This window comes from Syngnathus floridae, chromosome 4 (genome assembly GCF_059516105.1).
Source record: "Syngnathus floridae isolate MCC-2025c chromosome 4, RoL_Sflo_1.0, whole genome shotgun sequence".
NCBI lineage: Eukaryota > Metazoa > Chordata > Actinopteri > Syngnathiformes > Syngnathidae > Syngnathus > Syngnathus floridae.
This window is the reverse complement of record NC_142416.1, coordinates 9981856-10008895: the sequence shown is the minus strand read 5'-3', so window position 1 is coordinate 10008895 and position 27040 is coordinate 9981856. Positions and strand designations below refer to the sequence as shown.

The 27040-nt window shown below is 38.6% G+C and overlaps 1 long non-coding RNA gene across 2 annotated transcripts in view; it reads left to right on the top strand.

Moving 5' to 3' along the window:
- The first annotated feature begins 4991 nt into the window (after nucleotides 1-4991).
- The window catches only part of LOC148398975 (uncharacterized), a 48030-nt gene continuing 25981 nt past the window's right edge, over nucleotides 4992-27040 (top strand). For both annotated transcript variants that reach the window (XR_015858027.1, XR_015858026.1), the window contains exon 1: nucleotides 4992-5038. This is a non-coding gene — a long non-coding RNA (uncharacterized LOC148398975). The remainder of the gene's footprint in view (nucleotides 5039-27040) is intronic.

Genomic DNA, 27040 nt, shown 5'->3' with positions numbered 1-27040 from the left:
AGGTAAACAGACAAAGAAAATGCCTCTAACTGGATGGCTGTCGGCTACATCATATTTTTGTGTATACTGCTGAGGCCTACATTCACATTTTCAGCAACCGTCACTTTTTTTTGTCCCTTTTTCACTTTCCCTTCCCCTCTCTGTCGCTCTAATCATGGCCTTAGGGCTACGTGACTGAACGGTCGAGGTTAACACTCCCCTGAAGAAAGGAACAATTTTTAAATGAGGCAGAGGTGACGATGAGCGGGTGAAACAAGCAGATGAAGGAGATGAGGAAGCCAAATGTACAGAGGGAGCGTTTTTAAAGGAGACAGAGTGAGAGGAAGAGGAGAGGGAGAGGTGACCTCGAAGTTAAAATTTAATTCAGATCTTTTGTCTCACATTAGATTTCTTTGTGTATTTTGTGTAATAGGCGACTATTCATTTGTGAAGATGTCTAAAATCCTACAGTCAAAATTATTTGGCTACTATCAAATACATTTCGCACCATCCATTTTCTATATTACACCTCATCATGATCGCAGGTGAGTTGGAGCTTATCCCAGCTGTTTTGGGGCAAAAGGAAGAGTACTCCCTAAACTGGTTAAATCATTCATAATGATTTTTTCTTAAATATTTTGAATCTCTGGAGGTTAACTAACAACATTGGAAAGCGAAGAGAAAGGGGCAACACATACTACATTTAAGTCATATTTATTGATTTTCATCTAAATCACAGTCATGGTTGGATGAGATGTTCCATACTTTGGTACAATTGCATATTCTGAGTTATTAGCAAATCCTTGCTCCAAAGATGTAAGCAAAATAGTCTGCTAATGACACAACCAACATGCAGATCCAAGTGAGTGTAGTACGTTCCCAAATATTGGAAAGATTTATTTGTTTTTTTAACTCTTTTCTTTGTTTCTCCAAAGAAGACAAAGGTTTAGGGTGAAGAGCAAGGAATGGGTTTGGGTCTTAACACCACGCTTGATCTTGGAATGTGGATAGAAGTGTGTGTGCACTTGTGGCAGTGCTAACCTCTATTCAACCAGACTGCCCATTTTGTCAAACTGATAAAATGCATGAAGTAAGAAAATAATATTAGGATCTTAAATCTGTGATGATTACACTGACCACTATTAGGGACACTTGGAGAAATCAATGATTAATTATTAAGGGCTGAATAAGCAGTTTTTGATGATGACAACTTTATACTCCTAATAACCAAGCTCCAAGTAGTATATTTTTGCACATTTGCTGATTGTGCTCTTGAAGTGGATGGTATGAAATTGTGAAGATGTACCTGATCTTGTTGCTTCCAAAGTTGTTTCATTCACTGAAAAAACATGACCGCTCCACCTTATTGTACATTGAAAAACAAACAAGACATAAGCAAAAAATAATGGTTACTGATAGAAGTACGCAATTGCTTGAGCAAGCATCGTCATTTAGATTCATTTAGTTAGCTATGCTTTTTTGCCCTCTTCCAAAATGTGGAGAGATCCAAGGTCAGAGGCCAAAACTTGTTTTTGTGCACCCAGCACACAGAGTGAGACAATAGATTTTGCCCTCTGGGCTTTAATTTCTTTGCCCTACTAAGCTCTTTGATATCTCTACCCCCACCCCAGCACTGACCTTGTTCTCTACATCCTCAACATCTTCCCCTATTTCCGAATATCTGCCCTCAAGATACATACATGTAGTCTAAATGTATAAACATTTTAATTTCATGGCAATGAATGCGGAAGTTGTGGCATTGTACTTGTAGCAACAGTTTTTAGGAAGATTAATCTGATTCCTGCAATGTCTTTTGGGCCATTTTCTTTAAAATGGAATTGATGATTTACACAATGCTAAAACATGTGGTGAGAATTAAAGGAACGCTATCTCAGTCACAGCCAGGGTGTTTGAACAGAGTTTGGCAGGAAGTAGCAGAGCTTTCTGCATGTGAGACAGACACCAACCAACGTGTTTAATTTTAATGCTGACATTAACACATCGATAACGCAGAAGAACATGGTCAGCTAAAGACAAGGAAGGCAATAAAAAAAAAATTAAACTTTAAAAGGTGCCTATTCTGGCAAATCCCAAATGAACATACTGACATCCTCAATTCACTGAAAAGGTCTACAGGACAAAGCACTGTCAATCATGCTGCTCATTTGTCAATTGCATTGTTATTTCAAATTGCTGCCAAACTATACAACAGACTGCCTAATCACATGACAACAAGAAGGCATTGTGCTGTATTATGACTTTGAAGAAGGGTAGAGGCATCTTGCAATCAAAAGTATGCCAGTCAAGAGACAGTTATGCAAGATATGTATGTGTAGGACACAGATGTGACCAGCCATGAAGTCATATGCAGTCAAGACTTCACACTTGACCGTTCGAGGATCTTAATGGGAAAACAGAATGTGGAGAAAACTGAATATCATTTAACTTCTGAAACACAATAAGTGCTGTAAAAATTATTCTTACCATAAAGTCAATCCCCAGTCACTGACTTAATGTGTTTAATGGTTAATTTTAAAATGTACAGAATACTCATGCTGTGTGCATCGTGGCAAAACTAAAAGCGTACAGTTAATTCAGATTAAAAATATGTATATACCTCACTTACTGATATTTGCAGGGCCCATTTTCATTTATCGTGGTACAACAGCTTATTATGAATGAAAGAATATGCATTATCTTTTATATATTGTTAGAGGCAGGTGGCTACAGTAAAAAAGCAAATCCAGAAAGAAAGCCGTATGTGTTTGGAGCTGCAATTAGCCAGAAGGTGAGAGAGGAAAACAACAAACAGGCAGGGAAACCCTATGAGATACAGATAAAAGAAACAAAAAGAACAGAAACAGATGAAGTCAATACACTCTGAATTTAGTTGTACAGTGTGGGTGCCCCCGCGACCCGACCCCGAATAAGCGGAAGAAGATGGATGGATGGATGGATGGATGGATGGATGGATGGACGGACGGACGGATGGATGGATGGATGGATGGATGGATGGATGGATGGATGGAGGGAGGGATGGATGGATGGATGGATGGATGGATGGATGGATGGATGGATGGATGGATGGATGGATGGATGGATGGATGGATGGATGGATGGATGGATGGGTGCTCATAACCATGTAGGTTACTTGGAATCAGTTGCTGGGGTTTACAAAATAATGTTTGATGCCTTAAACAATTATTAAGACATAATATATGAGCAAATAGCTTTAAGACCAGGAAATGGTCATGTGTGGTAGAGTTGTCTGACACATTGCTTGAAAAACAGACATCTGTCCGCCAATCAGATGATAGGACGTCACAGGCACACCCAGGCTGCCTTTTAAAACTACCTCATGTTATTGAAAAACACCCAAAAAGGGAAGAGCAAAGTCGTCTAGGTGTGGGATTGGTACATTGGAAAAGTGATTATAGTCGACGTTCTGGAAATACCATGGACTTTTTGAGGAAAGACTCAAAAGGCTTTATGGTTATGAGACTGCTTCTGTGATTGCTTTTTTTTTTTAGAAGTCATGGCTCTTAGCGCCCTTTTCTTCAAACTCAATGCCACCTCTGCAGGACTTGAAATTTCCGTTCAATAAAAAAACTTGACTAAATAATGCCTTCTTTCTTATTTTTTTAGCAAACAGGAAGACTTATCTCACATCGTGTGTCACCAGCAGCATACCTTGCAATCACAGGCTTAGGTCAGTCAACCCATTCAAATTGAGGAAAAAGTATGGCGCTGCATTTATGTCTTTTAGTTGTGTATCCTCCAATTGATTTCCTATCATAAAAGTAAAATGGTGAACAGTTCTTGCTGAGAGAGGCATGTCTTATACTCATCAAAAGTCCATATGCCACATCAAGCATGGATGATGCATACTTGCCATTTGTCAACGGCTCTCCATTCCTTACTGCTTGCTGCTCTAGAACCACCAAAACTAGCCAAATTACAGTCACTTTATTGAATCCATACATAGTGTTGCTGTTGACTCGCTTATACTCTGCACAGTAGTTCTTGGCATGCCTCCTTTCCTGTTCTGCCCTGCTGAATATTTGGATTCAAGTTGCATGGTGTGTGTCAAAATGCCAGTTTATATTAGACCATTTCATCAAGGAAATTTGATCATTGCATATTAGACACACTGCAGAACCCGCTCTACTCCACAAAGGCTAATTATTTTGTCCTCTCTTAAAAAAAGAGGGCATTGTATTGACCTCACAACAAGCCAAGTCATCATGCAATGAAAATAGCATTTTGGTGTCAGACCTTTCTGTACCAGGAAGGATAGCTGGCATTGCATACATTAAATGGAATGCATGGAATGAATGGATGGAATCCTTTATATTACAAATACTACTATAATGCTGATATCTATGATACTTTACTTTAAAATGTCTGCAGAATTGTTCATCATTTATGGTGTTGAGAAATGCAAGCTAAGATTTATTTGCAGGCTAGATATACATATCAAATCAGTCTCATCTGACTCGTGGACTATATGTTCTTGACCACCGGTAGAAGTTTATTCTCACTCTCACAGTGTTGGAGCTAATTTAGTTTCCTTGGCTTAAATTCTTATTTTTGTTTAAGATTTGCTGGCCTTGGGCCATGGACTTTTTTTGACAAAGCCTTTGGTCACCTGGTTAGTCACCTGATCAGTCACCTGATCAGGTAAATTTGGTTGCTCCCACTTAGTAGTCAGTCTCAACCAGTCTCAGTTAGACAAAGAAAGAAGATAGCAGTGATATAGTTTTTTAACGCTCAAAGGCCGCTTCAAACTATTTCAATCCTGCTCCAAGCTTGTATTTTTTTGGAACTTTAACACTTTGAACTTAGAAAACAATCTTTAGTTTACTTCTTGGAACCCTTTATGTTGAAACCTTAGTTGGATTACAAACAATTTGGATTTGCACTTGTGTGCCACCTGCTTGCCTGCCTACAATTCCCCCTTCCCTTGCCTGGCCTACCACCCTTGCCTGCCTGTCATTGCCTCTCTCTCCCTCTGCCTGCATGCCTCCATTTTGGACATTCTACTTCCACCTTCAAAAAGGTATGCGCAACAGCTGACACAGTGTTTTAAGATGTGCATGTGACAAGAACTATACAACATCTAACCTTTGAAATTTAAACTGAACTGAAACTGACACTCACACACAGGCTCAATGACAGGTAGGTATTTTATAATTTTCAATGCTAAAAAAAAAGAATATAAGCGTACACATTTATCCCCAAAATGTTATCTTGAAAAATATTAATGGAACATAGTTATTCACATTTATATTATGATACAGAAGATCAATAAGGTCAAGCAGGAGAGGCAGAGCCTCACTGTCTCTTCCCATGGATGTGAAGCTAGAGGGAAAAAAACCCTACCGTAATTTCTGGACTATAAGCCGCTACTTTTTGCTCAAGTTTTGAAATCTTGTCGTCCGATGCAGCCTATCTATGGATTTTTGTGTGATTTTTGTGATGACTTATGACTTATACACTCATAAAATGGCTGTGGACCTTTGTTGTGCGGCACCGCTTTGCTGGGCGGAGGGATGTTACACGGTCACTGGGGAGAAAAGTGGTGTGTTGATCACATGTCCATCCGCCAGCTAAATAGTGGCGTATAAGTGACACAAAGAAGAGACAGAATGAGAGCAAGACGGACATTACTGAAGAAAGGAAGTTTTTATACACAAACCCTCAATATGGGAGACAAACGAAATGCCTATGAAGCCGCTTTTAAGTTAAAGGGAGTCGATTTGGCTCTTAACATGCCCTGTAGAGGTTTCTTCCGGTCACTGGGGGCACTGGCCTAATGTTGATGACATCTTGTGTTGTCACCCTTTTCTTTTTTTATTTCCTGGTCACGTCTACTCTGGAGCTATACGTGTAGCTCGCTAGTTTAATGTAACTTAGCCCAGCTTTGTGCATGAATAAAATTAGCATGAACAGACCCTCATCATGGAAAATGCTAGAAGAAATGCATAAGAGCGACAACAAAAGAGAGACTGAGAAAGTGTGTGGCGAAGTATATCTGATGCTATTCCAATCGGACACTGAGGAGGAAGACTTTGATGGGTTCAGTGCACAGGAGGAAGATGAAGATGGCTCTCAGTGACTTTTACTGGTATGTTTTTTTAACCAGCCTTGTTAGTGCTGCGCTACCGTGTTGCCGCTTTGTTACCGCCGTGTCTCAGTGACTTTTACCGGTATGTTTTTTTTATCCAGCCCTATTGGTGCTGTGTTACTTCCATGTTGCTGCGGTATTACTGCTGCGTCACAGGCAGTGTTTGGAAAGGAATGTTAAGGTATGTTATTAAAACTTTAAAAAGGCTTTCTGTGTATTGTCTTTCTTTGTAAATAACTCGCATGCACATACGGCTTTTAGTACAGTGCGGCTTATTTATGAAAAAGACAAAAAATTCACCTCATTTTTGCTCGTGAGGCTTATAGTCTAGAAATTACGGTGGTAATAATAATGGGGGACCTGAAGAAGATTGTCAACAGCTGTCAACATAGTTTACAGAGAAAGTAGTGGACCAAGTGAAACTTTGGAAGTTGAAGCTTTGCACTCTCACTATTGATACAGAGGGTGTTGTTCTCTTTGATTTTCAAGGGTCCATGATACCCTCCTTGATCTTTACTGTGTCCAAGTTCAGGTGGTTTCAAACCATTGCCTTAGAGCAGGGAACTGAGAACAAATAGTCAATAAATTATTCAAATGGTCAGAAATGTATTTGGTGGTTGAAATTAGAGTGGTTAGCATTGCACTGTTCACACCAAAGTGGCTCTTGCGCCCTTTACATGTGGCTAGCAAGATAATCTGAGATATTTTGTTTACCAGTTTTGTAGCTGCTGAAGATTTGAATCTATTTTGTTGCAGAATGTTTAACAACAAATCACACTTTGAAAGTCATTTGACCGTGGAGCATGATTGTGTGTATTACAACAAAGGATTTATAATAATAACCTGGTTTAAATAAAAACAAAAGATAAAAAGGAGGTGAAGCCTTACTATAAAACTATAAAACAGAGCTTAACTAATTAAAGTTTAGACCAAATAACAGTACAAACACAATTAACATGATTTTAAAAAACAAAAAAAAAATGAAACTCCACTGAGGCATACGTCATTGTTGTAGTAGTACATCAATTACATTTCAGTGCCTCACTGAGCACCATTGTGTTAGATTTAAAACGTCCCACAGGAATTTCCTTGAGCCAGATAAACTATTACAGATAAGAGACGTAAATACAATGCTCCTTTTAGATCTGAGAAGACCACGAGTGTACCATTAAAGATAACTATGAGCGTGGCACAATGCACGCATAAAGACTCCCTACTTCTCTAACCTTCTTATAATTTGTCACATGCTGAGCAATTCAAAAAACTCACCATCTTGGATTTGCACTGTAATTAAAACCACTCACATACAGAGCATAAAAGTATGCAGTACTGTAGTGATCATATTCTTTTATGATGTGAATTCCTCAGCACAGCAGTGCACAGCAGTACATTTGTAAATCATTTCAATGCTAACAAGTCACCAGTGGCTTATCTAATGGGTTTTAGATTTATTCGAGGACATGGCACATGCTTGGAGGTAGAATGTGTGTGTCAGTCTATCCCAAGGAAGTAGGATCCAATTAAATTTTTCATGAGATTAAACCCAGTACGTTTTCAAGCTACCAACATAATCAATGAATAATTAGACCCTTAATCCCTTTACATACTGAGTAAAATGAATCACGGAAATAATGATTAATTCTAGTTCCGCCATACTTATGTGTCACTTGGGTACATTGTTGAGTGGGTTTTGTTTTCATCACTTCTGACACACATTGCATTGTAATGTCACATGAAAGTCTCAGTGAGAAAAGGTGCAAGTTCGTCAACTGCCAGTGGGGTGTTTTGTAAGCACCACCTCCTCCCATGTCTTCAAAGCTTCAGGGGGGCACCCATATACTCAGTTTGTTCATCATTACTGAGAGAGATAAGACAGTCTCGTCGTAGTTTGAACTCTTTAAGACTCTTTGAAACTCTTTGTTAGCTTTTTTTTTGTGATATGTGTTCACAAAATCAGCTTATTTCACCAAAGAATAAAATTGACCTTTTCATATACTTAACTCCCTCAAAATGATGTCTAATAAAAGGCAGTACTTGAATAATTGACACAAAGTTCCAGCAATTTCAATTTCGGCTGAAATGGTTTTCCTTCGCAGGGTGTCTGGGCTCTTAGAAATAAAGTGAGAAACACGGTCACCCGAGAGGGGCTCAGAGTCAAGCCCCTGCTACTCCGTATTGAGACGAGCTAGATGAGGTGGCTCAAGCATCTTGTTAGGATACCACCTGGAAGCCTTCCTGGTGAGGTGTTCCTCCAGGCATGTCCTAACGGCAGGAGGTCCGGGGGGCGACTCAGTACACTCTGGAGAGACTATGTCTCCCGGCAAGCCTGGGAAGATCCTGGGGTTCTTTTTTCCTGCTGAAGCTGCCGGCCCGCGGCTCGACCTTGTAAAGCCGATGGATAACGGATACATGGATGGATGGATAGATGGATGAAAGTATGATCTTGTAGTTAAATGTTTAACAGACAAATAAATCATAGAACGCAAACATGTTATTATAGTCAGAGATACCTGTAAAGGATTGTTGAAGGCTGTTAGTATATAGTAGTATAATTTATAAATATGACCTGAAAGTGGAAATGGTGATTCACTCAATTTGCTGCAATAATTTAATTAATTTTAGTTGTCATCAGGTCATAAATCGATAATGAAGTATTTCTGATGATGTTTATCAATAGTTTTAAGATATTTGCATTTCACTAGAAACATTGCATTTTTTTTTTTTTTTTGTGGTGTTGGGGGCGGCAACCAAAATGTAGTTGAGCTAGCAGGCTTCTGTGCTTCTGGCAGTGCAACAATTGCTCATGCTTTTTTCCCCACTGTCTGCAAGCATTATGGCATCTGGAGTTTCATGCTTGGATATTCAGAACCTGTCTTGATTTAAGTATTCCCCCACCCACCACACCTAGATTATTCTCATACTGACCTATGATGTTTCACACTCATGAAACCATGGCCACAGCTTTTCTTCATATAATTGCTCTGGCCTAGTTAGATTTATCCCACCCAGTGTGAAAAGTAATGCACAAGCTTAATGCATTCATGTTACTGTTATTTCTTTATGCTATTTTAAGAATGTGCTTGGCCATGCTGTGTACACCTCTGATCTAAGGTATTGGCTTGTGTGGCCTTATCTATACTAAAACATCTTTTGAAAATCTGTGCCAAGTCTCAGCAAGTGAGCAGTTGGACTGCTCCAAAACTCAGCGAGAAAGAAATCTGTCAGTCCCAATTGCCAGACTCTGACTGATTGTGTTGGTGTCAGTGGTCACTGTCATTGTCCTGTCGCAGCGACATAGCAGATGGACAGAATCTCCCCCGGGGAGAGCAGACTAGGGCTTGTACAAGAGGCAGCGAGAAGAAAAAATAAAGAGATAACTGTGAGGTTAAAAAAAAAAAGTTGAAATGATTGTATTTTGGGATTTTAAGAACAGAGAGAAGTTTAGATCTATTGTAAGTACAGAAGAAGCAGGTAAGAAGAACAATGATTAATAATCGACCAGAGGGGCCTTGGCGCAATATCAAAACAGTTGGAAACTTAGCAGAATGTACAATACAGTTTTTGTGGAAAAGTTGGGGTTTGATAGAGGTCATCTGTCACAAGAAAGTGGAATGATTGACAAATCTGTGGATTGTGGTAGAATTTGATCCTGTTCTTTTATGTCTACGGATGACTGGATACATTTGGAGACAGTAGGGCAATACTCCATTTAGTCAGTGACGGTAATGAACCAGCCAATGTCAGCCAATGTTTATTCTTTGTAGTGATCCTGTTTTTTCTCTGTCCGGCGGCCTTCTGACCTCTCCTTGCAGTCTTGTCTGGAAAATGTAAATTGTGTCAGTCATTGAGAACAAAATATTCCTCCAAACTAATTATTCAGTATAACTCTTCCAGTTTAATTTACTGCCATCAAGCTGTCACTTCGATAATAGTACACTTCAAATAAATAGTTTCCTAACGTGTATTTATTGAACTATATATAATCACATAAACTAGCGCTTGTTTTTTTATGACTTGCTATTACATGATGACAATTTACACTTTCTTCAGCTTTAAATGTTGAAATCAAATACAGATTATCATTAACTGTAACAAACGTTTTTTTGTAGAAATGATTTAAAAAGCTCTCAAACATCACAAGAGCTTACAGACGCTGCCGAGTTAATAGTTATAGAATCTACTCAAACATATGTGGCAAACAACTGATTTTGTATTTATTCCACAAATAATTGACTAGTCCCATATGCACTGCAATTACCATCTCTCGGGACATATGTTCTTCACATAAAGCCATCCATCCATTTTCCGAACGATCATAATTTATTCTTTCCAGCTGCTTCCCACCTATTTCATTTGTGACAATTGCCACCGAATACAATATGCTTAAAGCTGCTTGAACCTCCCTTGTCACACAAGTCATTATTATTATTATTATTATTATTATTATTATTATTATTATTATTATTTAGGAAAACTGTTCACTAATTCGCTGGGAACAACGAACTTAAATGGAATTAAAATGACTATTGATGGATATTTCAGCAATATTGTCATATATACTCAGTAATAATACAACATTGTCTTTAAACCAAGGTTGTTCCATATAAAATGGATCTGCTCATCAAAGACATCTAGTTGGAGTGTCTGCAATTCATTTCATCTCCGTGTACAATTTCTACAGTTTGGTAAAGTTACAATTTGGGAAATATTAGATCCTGCACTGAATATCATGTCCGGCATACTTCAGTTCCCTCTCATCCAGTATGGTAATAGATTGCTCAATGTGCGTAGTACTGTTTGGTATGCTGGATGTCTGTAATCTCCCAGCATGGGTGAACGTTCCTCCAAATGGTTGTCAGATAATCATATTCAGTAGCAGCAGAGAACAGTGAAATGATTCCAAGTGTACAGATACAGTATGTGTTAGGCCAGAGCAAGCGAATGTTTGTTGCTTTTATGTGAAGATGGTAATTACATTCCTGAGCAGCTCAGATGAAGACATTTTTTTATTCTCGGGTCCTTTAAAATATTGTAAGTGGAGCGGAACAAATTGTTCTCAGCATGCAACTTAGAACGGACACACCTTATTCAACAGCATAGTCAAAGAAGACGACCGTGACCAGTGACAAAGTTATGATGTAAATATATGAGACAAGATTTAGTATTCCAAAGTAGCAAGCAAGGTATGAGGACAATATTAAATTGTGCTATAAAACGGCTATTTTGGTTTTTACCTGCAGCACAGTTTTAAGACAAATCTGATATGTCCTTTTATTCATCTGTCTGTCTGTCTGTCTGTCTGTCTGTCTGTCTGTCTGTCTGTCTGTCTGTCCATCCGTCCATCCATCCATTTATCCCGTTGCACTTCTCGGAGTGTGTTTTTATAGTTTTATTATTTGTTTTATTAATTACATTATCCAATGACCCATCCATCCATCTGTACCGCTTATCCCCAGGGGAGTCGCGGGCGTGCTGGAGCCTATCCCAGTCGTCATCAGGCAGTAGGCGGGGGACACCCTGAACTGGTCGCCAGCCAATCGCAAAGCACTGGTTAAATTATTCATTTCTTTTTAGATTGCATTATTTGTTTTTTCCTGAAGGGAAACGTAATCATATAAAGATCCATTTCCACTGTGCTTGCATTTATAAATTATAGATTGATGGAAAAAAAAAGGATCACAGATCAAAATCTGTGTCATAGGGATACACAAACAATGAACCACAGAAATGTGAAAACGTCAATCATTTATCATACGCTATTCAGATATTTATCTTGGGGGTGGACAATACCATGAGATGACAATGACAGCTCCTGTGTGTCATCTAAAATGTTTTCAGTTTATATTCACTTTTATAAGAAAAAAGCATAACGAAGAAACAGATATACGCACAAACACTGTCAGCTTTAATCATTGAGAGGATTCATCTATCCTGCACCGGCATCAACACATTAGACCCGGAGGGTCACCAACAGATCCCTAACATTGAAATTGATTTGTTTTGCATTGATTGTTCTCCACACTAACTGTATATCACTTGTATGTTATTTGCTAATATCAATTTTTTTCTCACATTTCTCCACATTTGATTTTGGAAAACTGGCTTCCCCAGAAAATATGGCAATTTTTGTTTAGAAAAACTGAACAAAAATGAATCGTACATTTAAAAGAAATTATGAGAAAACTTTCTGCAAAAGCTTCACCTTTCCCTTTTCTTTTCTCCCCTTGTCCTCCATACTTGCCTTCTATTATCCTTCTATTCTAATAATTCTAATTAAGTTCAGACAACTAAACATGCCAGCTCTAAAAGCAGCAGATAGATATGAGGAAATTGGTTAATTTGCACGATAATAAATGCAGGTTTAAGCCCATATAAAGCCTATTAACATTTGAATGATACAAGGGCTTTATCTCGAAAGTGGGTGCTTATCCAAGGAGGTTTCTGAATGGATGTGCAGAGAACCACAGTCATGTCTGCCTTTCTGCATCCCTCATTACATTTCCATCCAACTTTATTGCAAATGTCAATGGAATCTCATGAAAATCATGAAGGACAATTTGAGCTTGTGCCTAATTTAATGTGTGGGAATGATTGTGTTGGCAATAGGAAAGGAGATATGGCTAAATCTGTGAATGATGATGAAATACAGAAAGAAATGTCATGATATATGCACGCCTCTTTTACAACCATTACATTTAATTTATTTTATCGATGAAAATTTCAAACACAAGGGAAGAAAATGGACTTGAGCAGCAGTTGTCCTTATATATCATTAAGCCATCCTACCAGGAAGAATTAAGTAGCAGATTTGGAGCCTATACCAGCTGTCTTGGTAGGCGGGGTACACACTTAACTGGTTGCCAGCCAGTTTCACAGCACTTATCGAGACGAACAACCAGCCACATGGACAATAATCGATGCCACACTGCCTGCAAGTCACAAGCGATTCCCCCCGACACCATCAGCAACTGGAAAAAATCCAAATAATAAAAAACATATTTAAAAAAACACCTGCAAATATGCAGGGGATGTGTGCGTAATTTTGAGTTGCCGTATCAGCATTCACCACTAGATGGCAGACATGGCTTCGTTGTCAAATAGTACCTCTAAAAATATTAACATTTTGGGTTATTTGAATTATGAAATATTTTATGGTTATATTGTTTTTGGCTTGTTTCAAACCCTTTGTTGTTGGGTAAGGATAGTGGATATTTTTGACTTAGAAAAATGCATGATCAGAAATCAAATCTCATTTCCTTATCTGTTTAGCAAGTGTGTGGTGCTATGTGGCCCCCAATTAACACTGATGAAATAAGATAGCCTCCTACCACATTTAAGTTGCCTTTCCCTGATCTAAAACATGACAACGCTAAACATTCTTCACCCACTTGGCGGTGGGAACGCAGTTTACTTCGTGAACCGTCATTAGCATAACAATACTGAGAAGACAGCTGAATTTATTTGGTTGAAGGTATTTTAATTACCAGTTGGAAAGTTGGCTGGCTGAGCATAAACTCCTTTGAGTTTTTTTCCCCTTTATTTTCCTCTGGCTTACGTTGCTACACACATACACACACATAGGTGTACAGCCCATTGCACGGGGGCCACTGGAGCCACAGTCTCGACAAACAATGTCCCATTCAGCTCTTTATGAATAATTAGGGGATGAGTGTTGGGAGAGGCGGACACTTGTTTATTCAGTTAGAATAGCTTTAGCGATGGCTGTCTGCAAGTGATACAGAGATGTCAGAGGAGCTTATGGGCTTTTGTGACATTATTTAAAACGAACACTGACAAAAGAAGTGTACACATGGGAAAATCCTCAGTCAGTGTGCTGTGGCATCCCAAAACATTACTAAATGATAAATGAAGTTCTCAATATGAGAATTGTCAGGAAGTGGAACACAAATTAATTATGCATCCTGACAGTCTGTAACTTTACATCACGGTCCTGTTGGACTACCTTTTAAGTATGTAGTGTAGTGATCGCTGTCTCATGAAAGTCTTTTACCCCCCTCCCCCCGAAACAGCAAAACACTGTTTCACAGTGTAGTATATTTTTCAAAAACAGTTGTATGATTTAGCTCCAGGAATGCAAGGTGAATCAATCACTTTTTTCACTGTCATCGCTGCAGTGTTGGCTACAGTACACATCCAGGAGTGGGGCATTAAGTCAATGTGCAGAGTGGTGGAGAGGGGGAAGCGGGGGAGTCACTCTTTACTCTTTGTTCATGCAATCAGTCACTTATTGTCACCTAATTGTGGAAATATGGGTTACCAACCAAAAATACATTGATATATTTAAAAATGCATTTAATTATGATGCAGTGATAATAGATATTCCTAGTTGGTATCTTTTCCTGAAGTAAATAATCTTGTTGGCCTTGTTCATGTTGAAGAGGAGATGCTTATCTTTACCCAACGAGATGCTCTGTCTGATCTATCTGTCTTTGGTCATGTTGAAAATGTGATATCTGCCCTATGTTGGTGTTTAGTCATGGGTGAGCAGTGTAAAGAGAAAGGGCCTTGGAACACATCCATAGGTGTGAAGGAGCCTGTGATGAAAACAATGGTGTTTGAGGTGTTGTTGCTGACCCAAATTGATTGCAGTCTCTCGCTGATATAAAACAAAAAAAGAAATGGAAACATGATCACAAACAGCCATCCAGTTTGAAGATATGAAGACAGAGTCCAAAGTGTTGTTTCCCCTTGTTGAAAAAAAGCAAATGTTTCATATTTAACAAAAACTGACATCTGCATTGATGACTTTACCTACAGACATAATCCAAATCAGTATGGTTGGGCTTTGTGTTCTCTGCTGATAGTTTGGTAGAGGACAGTCAGTGCCTCATTCCCAATTGCGTTGTTGATGGTAGGGGGAAAATAGAAAGGCATAGAAGTCACTTGATAATCATAAACTCCACATGAATCAGACTGTTTGCAAACCACCAGAGCATCCCCGCAGCAAGCCTTGCTAAATGCACAATCTACTTACTGCCTTGAAACTTTTCCCTTACACCGTGAGATGTTTTCAGTGGTCTTGTTCTTTGCATGGAGTCCAGTGCGTGTTTGAGTCATGTTTCTGCAGCCATATAAATTCCCTTTTAATTGTTGAGTGAGTCTAAATCTTGCATGAGGCTTGTGGTTTCTCCATTAGACTAGCTCACCCTGCCATCTCGCTTGCCTCTCTCTGCTTCCTCTGAAACTATCTGAGGGAGGAATGAAACAGCAGTCAAGCCCATTGTTGTTGCAGGTAACTGGCAAAAAACAAAGTTCTGTGATGCTGGGGATCCAGAAAAAAAATCTGAGCGTACCAAATTGTGGCACATAATTCTGATTATGCACCTTGATGCTTCTGGATGCAGTTGAACTCAAACGTTCACTGTTGTCATGAGAAAAGGAAGAAAATAACTGCGATCACTCACAAGATAGCAGAGCCGATACGCATGCCTTTGCCATTTTGCAGCTAAAATTTAAAAGAATAGTACTTCCTGTGAAGTCGTGAAGGATATGAAAGGTTACAGTTTTCTAGTTGAAGCACAACAATATATGTACATATATTCCTGTGGACTGTGCAGTCAAGCATGAGAAATATATCCAATGGGAACTTGTTCTAAACAGCATTCCATTAATGCTACAAGATCTCCTGCCAATTTCCAGCCATCACAGTGCCCATAAAAAAATCCCAAAGCCAATAACTCCCCTGAGGGTAATAACTTGTTCTTAATGGTGTTGTGCTTCTGTTTCGTCCTTTATTATTGTGGACCGCAATCTGCTGTAATGCAGGTGCATCACAAGTTTCTCAGATTCCCCTCAAGTCTTAACTCTCCTCTTTCACGCATACACACACTCACTCCCACCCCTTTCCAACCCCTCGCTTTAATTGTTGGCCTTATTTCAGAAGGAGTCACCATTTTTCAGTTTCACTCCTTAGGGGATTGAAATATGTGGGCAAAAGGCATGTGAAGAGAAGTCAGTTTGATTAACTCAAAAGATTTTTGGCATCAGTCCCGAGCCTATCCTATAAAATGAGTTTTAATGAGTGCATGCTCTTTTTAAGCCTTGTTTGTTCATTAATCAATTGTTATGCCATGCCAGCAGATGGCAGTAAAGATAAGGTATCGCTTGGGATTTAGCTAATAGGGTAATATAACAGGGTGTATAATTAATGTCAGAAGTATCCCCAGATGCATGCAGGTGACCTCTGTCTCCACTTGCCAGTTAGGGTGTTGTTATACCTGCTCCTCAACTCCCATGCTCATGTAGGGTGGGATTTGCATGTAGTGCAGGTTTAATGTCATGACACAAACATGGGTCACAAGTGCATGCTATATGCCAGGGGTGTCAAACAAATTTTTTTCGCAGGCCGATTGTAGTCATAGCTTCTTTGGGAGGGCCATTATGACTGTCAACCCAGATAAATGTATGAGCACCTCATATTATATTCAGTAAAAGCTACAAAACAAACTGACAAATAACTCGTTTTCAAATCAGACGAGTAAAAACTGGTCAAATATTAAGAAAAAAAGATATTATTAAAAGTAAAGACAATTTGCAATTCTAGTAATGACACACAAATTTGATGCATAATTTGTCTTCGTGGGCCACATAAAATGATGTGGCGGGCCGTATCTGGCCCCCGGGCCTTGAGTTTGACACCTATGCTAGATGCGATCTTCTGATTAGGACACTTTGGCGCTGAAGGGGGGCGTGGTGGTAATGGAGGGTGGTTGTCACTCCTGCTATGGGGGTCCCATTATGCAGAGCATATGCTATATGTTCTGCTTTGTGTGACATTTTAAAAGGCCCCGGGTGAAATATTTCAAATTCATCTATATCATTATCATCACTCATTATGATTAATATAATTTAAAAATTCAATTTGCCGAAGCCAAAGCTTTTTCCTGGATGAGCAGTATCACATATTCTGAGAAATAGAATGACTAAAGCTTCCTCTTGGATGAGCAGTATCAAATAGAAATAGAACGACTATCATGCAGGGATTTTGTTGTGTTGCCTTAATATTGAGGCGTTTGCTGAGAATAAAAGCAATCTGAAGCTTGGATTTCTGTCGTTTTATAGAATCTACATTGATCAAATTATTAGGTACACCCCGGATAGTTGCATCTAGGGTGGCAATATTGGTCAAATCATTAGGTACACCCCAAATTCTCATTCCTGGCTGACCCCTCGTGGCAGTCAAACTCTCCAAAATATCAGGGACACCCCCATATTCTTTTCTACAGGCGTCTCCAATTGAGCAACCGACAACCACATTGAACAAAACATTAGGTAGCATCAAGGATAATCACATATGGAGTTCAAAAAGCTGAAGGCGTTCTCTCTGCCAGTTAAGCTTTACAGAACATTTGCATGAAAGCAGATATTATACCACACATTGTTTCCTCCATTAGAGCAACCCTTTATGACTGGAAGGCGGGGATCCTAAACAGGTTGTGAAACCTATTAGATCAATGTAGTGTGGTATGAAGTATCTTAAGTGCCTTGGCTTCCAACTAGTCCAACATCAAGTCAGTCCAGAATCTGATGGATTTTTATCTCTGTAAAAATCCCACTCCTAAAGCCACACTGCATGGCATAGTTTTCAGAGCATTCTGACAGCATTCTCTTACTGTCAGCATGGAAGTATTACAACATTGACCAGTGATTCTAATAAACCCAATGCTGAAGGCGTTGAACATTGTTACAAATCTTTTAGTCAGCTGCTGATGTAAGTTTTGTTGGATTTGTTCTTACACCTGGGGCATAAAAGCAGTGTTCGCTCGCCTGTAGATACGTATAGTCCCTGCAGTTTAGCAAGACTTTTCTGTTGAAGTAGAAGAAAAGGAGTTGGGTGCATTGATTAAACATTTTGAAATTGCCTTCTAGTAAGACTACATTTATGACAGATTTTGAATTTCTGTAAAAAAGTCAATGTGTTCAGATTCTATAGATTAGAATCTAGATTCCACTATCGAAGGCACTCATTTATAACGATATGCAAAGCCAACTCATAATACAGAAAAAGTAATGTTAACCCACCCAGTGATGGTTAAGATCATTAATGCATCTCCGAAGAAAACAGGTGTTTTCGTTTTGTTTTGTTTTCCCTTGAAATTTTCAGTGCCACAAACAGCTTCACAGTCCTTTTGAATTGTTTTTCTCCCAAGAATGACTGTCTATTTGATTCTGAACAATGCAAGTGAGAAGTAGTAATTGGAGCCTTGAGTGCAAATCAGGATTTTATTCTTGTCTTTGCATTTGGTAGGAAATCAAATTTTGCACCCTAACAGTCTTGCAGGAAAATACATATTTTTTGGAGGGGCAACAGCAGGATTCAAACATATTACCTTATTGTTCCCTTAGGACTGAAGCCATTACTGTTTTACACACTACACAAAGTGTAAAATAAAATAATGTAAAATAATTGACTTTTTGCATTAAACAATTTGAAAATTTCGTATCTTGTCTTTTTTAATTTGAATTGCTTAATTTTGTGTTAAAAAAAAACCAAAAATAGAGAAAACAATACATTTTCTTTCTCTCACTTAAGCAAAGATCTATTTAGAACTTCTTCTTGTGTGTATAACAACACAATTTTAATTTTTTTTAAATAAAAAAGTTCAACATTGAAGCTGTCATCGAATCAACAAAGCTTAAGTAGATAGCTGTAATCTCACTTGTCTTAAAATATTTTTAGTTTCCAATCAATGGATGATTATAATTGAAATGATGTTCTCTCTGTAATCCATGCTTCCATGAATAAACAGAAGCAATATAAATATTCTCACGTAGAGCACAGTGTATGTACCATGTAGATTACTGTATGAGCTACAAAACATGTAATTTATTCCTATTGTTAAATCTTACTGTTGGCTCGCCACTGGGCTCCACTAAATAAAAGTTTAGGATTGGCGTTGCCATGACGACCATGACATGATTGCTTGCCCTAATCTCCTTTAATGTGCCCTAATACTCTCACTGTCTTAATGTGTCCAGTGAATGAGTGATGTAGAGCCACGTGAAGCATTTCCTGCACTTTTAACATCAAAATAGATATTAAACATTGAAATATGCTATTGGTTTCTTGCTTGCCACTCTTTCCCAAAGTTGTGGTTTTCATGGCTCCAGATGGCTGAACAACCCCTATACAAAATTTCTAAAGCTTATCACGAGAAAATGGCCGAAAAATAGCTTCACAGAAAAATAGTGTCGTAGTGGTGTTGTAAGTTAAGCATAAAAAGTTTTCCGTGGCTTTTAATGTTTTACCTTAGACTTTAATCTCAGCGGTTAGTACTCCGCGCTCCCAAACCAAAGGAGCGTGTTCGATGACCAAGTTAGGTGTGCACCACAAGAGTAAAAATCCACCGCACGGTAATGAGTTGTCCGCTATGATGTTTGGGAGACACCAAAAACAGATTTGTTGTTTTTAAATATTTACTAACTAAAAAAATAATAAAACAACTGTGAACATCTGAATTCACACTTGCCGAACCGTGAGTATGCGGGGGTCGACTGTAAGGTAAACACAATTCGCTAAATGTAAATATCGTATTTTTCGCACCAAAAGGCGCACTGGATTATGAGGCACACCCTCATTGAATTTTTTATTTTAGAAATTATTTTATATACAAGGCGCACTGTGTTTTTTTTGAGTAAATTTTAAGGTTTTAAGTGCGCCTAATAGTGCAGAAAATATGGTACACAGGTTTGGCTAAAACAGTATATACAACTGCACATTATATGTGGCACGTTAAAGATATCAAAGATGGATTTTGCACACATATCAAGTGTTGGATTAACCTACTAAAGCAGTGTACATTGGCTACACAGCACTACAGTTATTGTGTAGTCTTGATGAATGATTAAGTAGACTGTGCCTGGGTCAGGATGGGTTTTGAGCCCCTGCTTGCGGAGGGACAACTGCTAAAAATTGGACAAGTTTTGAGCGGCAGGTGGCATAGAGGAATAGCTGGAGGCTTCCTGGAGAAATACACACACCCCATGCCCACCACACAAGCCACATGAAGTCCCACTCTAAACTTGCAGCTTTTCACAGGCAGCAGTGTTGATTTGCTTTGTCAATGTATTATTAAATTCTGATTATTTCTTCCATTAAATCTATTGATATTTAGAAAAGTTTTCCAACAATTCAAGAGTTTTAGAGCACTGGCGGCAATATATGTTTGTAGCAGTGTACACTGTACAATTATAGCAATGACGTCATGTTTATCTTTCAGAAAGAGCCCACCAGTATCTGTAAGAACGAAATATCTATTATTCCAAGCCTCAGGGATTCATACTCAATGGATATGTAAGTTTTATAATGAAAGGCTTGTATGTCAATTAATGGAGTATTGGTATGCTCTGTTTATCATCTGTGCTTACTGTGAAATTTAAGGCTTTTATTATTACAGTAAATTTAATGTGTTCATTATTACACTAACGTTTCTATGGCCCACTGAGTTATTTTAGGCTACTTGGCATGGTAGATAAACTATTGAGTGCAACACTGCAGTTTAGCCCTGGATATCCTCATCAATACATTGCATTAGCTAATGCATATTCATAGCATATTCAGTAGTACAAAGAGAGAGAGAGAGAGTTGCACTGATAAGCAGCTGCTTGGTGAGCACTGCCATAATACAACACTGTAAACAATGCCAGAAATATTGAAACAGCAAGGTCAATCACTTTGTTTTTGTTGCATACTGAATTTGGATTTCAGATCAAAAGATAAATATGAGACAAAAGTTCAGAATGCCATCCTTTATTTCATGGTTTTGGCATCTATATATCTGTTAAACAACTTTTTGACTCCACCTACTTTTCAAGCGAGCAAAACTATTGTAATGTGACTAATGCCTGTTGCCCTTAAGACTGATTGTTTAAATATTAGTTCGTGCTTGAGTTACACTTGTGAAAACTGCATTGGCTGTTGAGAAAATCGACATTCTTGATATTAAAAGCAACATTCCGAGAAGAACAACACAAATGTGCAGTGTTGTTTTTTTTTTTTTGGGATAAATTGGTTAATAGGTTCCATTTGGTTGCACTGGCATGGCGTCATACTGCACTTCTTTAATACAGTTGTCAGAGAGGTTTCCATCTCAAACAAGAAATTGTGCTAATGTTTAAATTCGCTCAACATTTCTCAAACAAAGATAAAACTGTGGGTTCACCATAGGGGAGATGCTTAGTAAAGGCCCAGCCTTTTTCCAGTGAGAGCTCATGATCCATCAAGCCTCTCTCCCCCTGTTGCAGATCAGTAAGATTGCTGCTGCCGATATTCTCCCATACATTCTACAGTAATCAGCCTTGAACATGTGCTGTCGAGTTGTGAGACTGGAAGACGTGTTGGGTCAGCAACAGCATTCAAGTTATCACCATGTTAACAGATGTTTGAATGTGACTGGTAGATACTTGCAGCAACATTTGCACACAAAGTGTGTACAGTCTAAGTATGCAGCTGAGGTTAGAAAACATTTTTTTGATTATACATCGTTGGGGTGAAGATGTACTATACTCGAAAAACAAAACATACGAACATAAACGAAAAGAGATGGTGATTAAGATAAATAAGGAAGTGGAAAGGGGAAAAATACGTTGGATTAAAGTAATGTGTTTCTAAGGTAGTGAGGCAGAATCATAATGCTGAAAAAAAGGTGACAGGGTTACACAATTACAGTATATTGTGCTTTTTTTCTGGAAGATTAAAAAGGGTTGCAAAAAGGATAATGTCATAGTGGATAAGAGGAACGTATAGATAAAGAGCCTGTCAGGCATTGAGAAAAAGGGGAATGACATTAGAGGACAAACCAAGTGAACAGAAATAAGAAAAAAGGCACATTCTGATCCCCCAAAACATTGATACCTATTGAGAGAAATAGTATAGTACATTCACTTCACTCCCTAAGACGTCATTATAAAAAAATAGACAGTCGTCATAAAATGAAACCTCACACTGGCCTCTCTAGATATCATCAAATGAGCAGCATACTTTCTAGCTTACTCCAGTTGCCATTCACCTCCTGTGTACTGAAGTTACAAGCAAGAGCAAAGCACAGAATGCAAGTTGAGAAGGGAGAACAAGAGAGGAAAAGAGCTGACAGTTAAAGGAGCATAGCGTTCGTGTGGAGTTGTTCCCCTCACAAGATAGAAGGCTTGGAACAGAAGGCGAGAGCAGCGGGGTGGGTGGGCCGAGCGGGAAGCTTCAGAATTATTAACGTATCGTATGTCACAAGAGATGGAAAAGCAAGGGAGGGGAAATGACATCTGCAAATGAACCTGAGAAACCCGGTGCCGCAGGAGTTTATTAAGTGATTCGTTGGGTGCTTTCACACCTTTCGCTTTCTCTGGGGCAAATCAGTTGATAGGTTTGGAAAGAATGTCATCTCCCCAGTTCAGTTTATGTTCACACCAGTGATATAAAGTGAAGTACATGCCTGGTGAGGCACTGAAATTAGAGTCAAGTGCACATTTACAAAATCATCAGCTAAACAGAAGTGGCTCAGGTGCATATTCCCCACAAATAAATAAAAAAATCACAATTGACAAAGTGGTATCTTTTAATTGGCAGCCAGATATTAACAATAAATCAGTATTTTTAAAAAAAAAAACTAGTTTACTATAATGCTCAAAGATTTCAACAAATGAATACGAAAACATCATTCCATTCATTTTCTGAATTGAAGGCATGCTGCACCCTGAACTGGTTGCTAGCCAATCGCAGGGCATGCTGACAAACAATCATTCACACTCTCAATCACACCTACGGACAATTTGTCAATTGGCCTACCATGCATGTTTTTGGAATGAAAACCCTCCAATTTTCTCAAAAGCCGACAGTTCGCCTTATAATCCGGTGCACTTTATATATGGACCAATATGGATTCGTGGATGAGGACTAATTTATTAAAGAAAGCTTTACGTGTTCATTTTGTGTGTTGTGTGATATTAACATTTGAGCAACGTTGAGTTATTGATAGATTGTTATTGTTTTCACTAATTCGAGTGTTACTTTATTGTGATTGCGTGAACGTTTGAGCAACGTTGAGTTATTTATTCTATGCGCCTTATAATCCGGTGCGCCTTATATATGAACAAAGCTTTAAAATGGGGCATTCATTGAAGGTGCGCCTTATAATCCAGTGCGCCTTATAGTGCGGAAAATACGGTACATTACTATTGTGATTTCATAATGTGATGAGAGCATATTTGTTGGCTGAGCGGCTGATGTTTTTGCCAACATTGTTGCAATATTGCACCCGCTGCATCACATGAAGGCAAATAATGAACTAGTTTGATTACAATAGACTTGAGGGTATCAATGTGAAAGCATTCGTAAAAGAGATTGGAAAAATGTCAGAATGTGAGTTGTAAAGGAGGTAAAAGACAAATAGTGAAAGCAAGAGGAAATGAGGAGCTAAAGGAAACACCATAGCCATAATTAAAGCTGCAGTCGAGGTCACAGTCAGGGATGCGGTGCGACTTTAATAGCTCAGCTATTTGGCCAGCGTCCCATCATCCCTTTAACTCTGCATTAAGCTGATTACCCCCACATTTAACCAAAAATCACCGCCCACACTCGCTTAATATCACTTTGACTAAAACATTTTAGGAGAGTGGAAGAGAGAGAAAGAGGATGAAGCTGCAAATCTATTTCATCTGTCCCCTTCTAAAATTTGGCAAAGGAAAACGTGCTTGTAAATGCTAAGAATTACAACAGAATTAAAAAAAAATACACAGCCATATTTATTTATCTAATCTCAACTATATTTGTTTACCTTCAGAGTGCCACCTAAATCCCCCAGTGTGTATATGAATGCTTGTTCCCTGAGATGAATGGGTGACTCCACTCCTTTAATACCAATAATTGCAACCTTTTGAGAATGACTCATTGTTTTAATGCAACAGTGGTTAACTTTTCAATCCTACACATTAATTCTCCGCATGCTTGCTCAGATAAATGCAGTCTACTGCACAGCACTCTCCTTATGCACACTCACTTGCAGTGGCCTTGGAAAGAAATCTTTGACCCCAATCATTTTAGTTAACAGAGCGACCAGGAAATTGGAACAGTAGCAATGCATTATCCATTGCTCTGTTTTGTTCACAATAAGTATCAAACAGAGCTGCATGGTGGAACACTGGTCAAAATGTCCGCCTCACAGTTCAGAGGTGCAGGGTTCGATTCTGGCTCTGGCCTTGTTGCTTGGAATTTGCAGATTCTCCATGTTCCTGCGTGGGTTTTCTCCAGGTACTCCACTTTCCTGCCACTTACCCGTCGATGTGAGTGTGAATAGGAGTAAGCACTTTCTCAACCCTCCAGTGTAGACAAATACTCCAAGTCATCCCCACCACCACAAATTTATCACCATTCCATCAATGCTTCACTTTATGTCTTACATAGATATGTGCACCTGAAGCAAATAATCCCTCGATACAGTATTAAGATGGAATTTGTCATGACCCCTTTTGAATAACATGCAGTTTGCACATTCGAAGATGTCGGTTTCTGATAGCAATATATAAAGTCCCAGTTTGGTGGGGGAACAAGTTGAGTGCAGTATATAACTCCATTCATTTTGGGGGAGCCACTTCCTAAAATATGTTGTGTTTGATTTAACTCATCTTAAGTGGAAGGCAATTGCATGTCTCAGCCCATCCTGTGTAACAATAGGTTTAAAACTTGGGACAGCATACCGGAAAAATTGCCACAGTGTGCTGAAACGACCTAGATACAAGGAAATGCTGAAGTGAAAAGAATTTTGTCATAGATAATGTGACTGTCATTGTGACTGGCTCCAAGGCGAGGTTCACACGGAAGGACTTAACACACAGTTCAGATTTTCACGTGAAAAAGAGACACGAGACGACATTACGCATAATGTAGTGTTTACACAATTAAATACGATCCAGCGCATGAGCTCGTCTTTTCATTATCTCATACCTACATATGCAGTAGAAGGTACACATTAATTTGGTAATAAATTAATTTACAAAACAAAACGTGATAAGTTACTTGGGAGCCAAAAAAGGTGTCTCTTTTTGGGGAGCTCAGTTAAAAAAAAAAAAAAAAACGACTTTCTAAAAGGAGCCAACATTCTCATGATTAGTCCCTAATCCTTGTGAATGATGGGGCTCACTGTAATAGTATTGAAATCCTGTAATGTAACACTATAGCGGAATGAATGAACAATTTTAAGCTCAATCATGACACTTTACACTGTGGTCTTTGGCGTTATTAACAAAAAAATCATATTACTATCAATTGTTTAATTCTTGTTAGTCTTTGGTTTGATTTGGTATAGTTTTCAGATTTTGTTTCTTAAGGCTTCCAAAAGGCTTGGGATGGCTTTGAGTTCACCTACTTATATTTTCAGGCATCTGTGCATGTTCTGTGTGTGTGTGTGTGTGTGTGTACAAGTGGATGTCTGATTGTGTTTGCGAGATGGGCCCTGGGTATCAGGCTCCCTTCCAGTACTCCACATATCTGGTGTTCACACTTGGCTGAACCCCGTTACATGAAAGTCTCTTTCTGTCTCTGTCCATTTCTTTCATTTACTCTCTGTCTCTACACAGACACAGTATTAACCAAACAGCAAAGGAAAATGTCTTTTGTGTCAAATGGATGTTTCAAGCGCTGGGTTAAGCGCTTGTGTTTGTTTGCAAGAATGCAAGACTATCCCTTCCCATGGCATAAATATTTTTTTATTGTGAACATAGATGTGTTGAATAATATAGTACTCTAGATCAGGTGAATGCAAATACAAATACTTTAGTGAGTCAAAGCCCAATTTAGTGTCTCTCCCCACATGGTAATACTTTAACTGTAACACAAAAAACAACTAAAATACGTCATTCTATGTTGACATACGTATATTAAAATGAATAGGTGAACCAAACATAACCTGTCATCAATCCAAAACAAATACCGATACCAAGAGCATAAATAACCTCAAGCGGGAGACAAGAACGTTTCTCTGTGCTCTATAATTCTGCTGCTCCGTTGAGTGTGTGCCTGTGCTGATTTTCACTGTCCACCTTTTTTGGAACGCATCACTTTGGTGCAATCTTGGCTGCTACTGCAGGCAGAATATCAATAGGTTAACTTCTCGAAGAATGAAAGTGAAGCTAAAAACTGCACTACCACCAGCGAACTCGGAGTGACCCAGTAACAGGTTGTTTAATGGAGGTATTTCCCTCTGTTTCTGGTTCAGGTAAGTGGGGCTCTCTTCACATTAGTGTGTCGCCCAGAATACTGTTTGAGGCCTGACTGAGAGGAAGGAAGAGAATAATTACACTGAGGCATTGAATTCCTCTCAGGCATGGTAAGCGAGGAAAAATAATAAACACATCCAGATTGTAAAGTGAATAAAAACAAAAGGCAAAATAAAATGAAAAAATAGTAAAATGTTAATTAATTATATCTGATAGATTTATTAATAGAATTGTTTATTGAGATCATGAACAACAATAAAAACTAACAAGGCAGAGAAGACTCAAATAAAATAATAAAATCAATATCAAGTCTGTGTGTGCATATTTATATATATAGTATTTTTAATTAATCAAGGGCCCACTCAGAGTATGATCAGAGGAAGCCACGGACCCGTAACTACTCCATATTGATATAAATATATTTTTAACTGATCAAGCGGCCAATTGATCTCTCCACATTGTGTCATCCAAGCTCGCAAGTGCAAGAGCACAGTATATAACATTGACTGCACATTTTTGTTGCGTGTCAACAAAGCCCACAGTAATCTAACACCAGAAGTTGCAACAATTGAATACAAGACTAAAAACACCCTTGTAACATCTAACTCATAACAACTCATATTCACTTTGCCTAAATGAAATAAAACATACCCTATTTTCCGGACCATAAGTCAGTTTTCTTCATTATGGGGTGCCACTTATTCTTTGGAC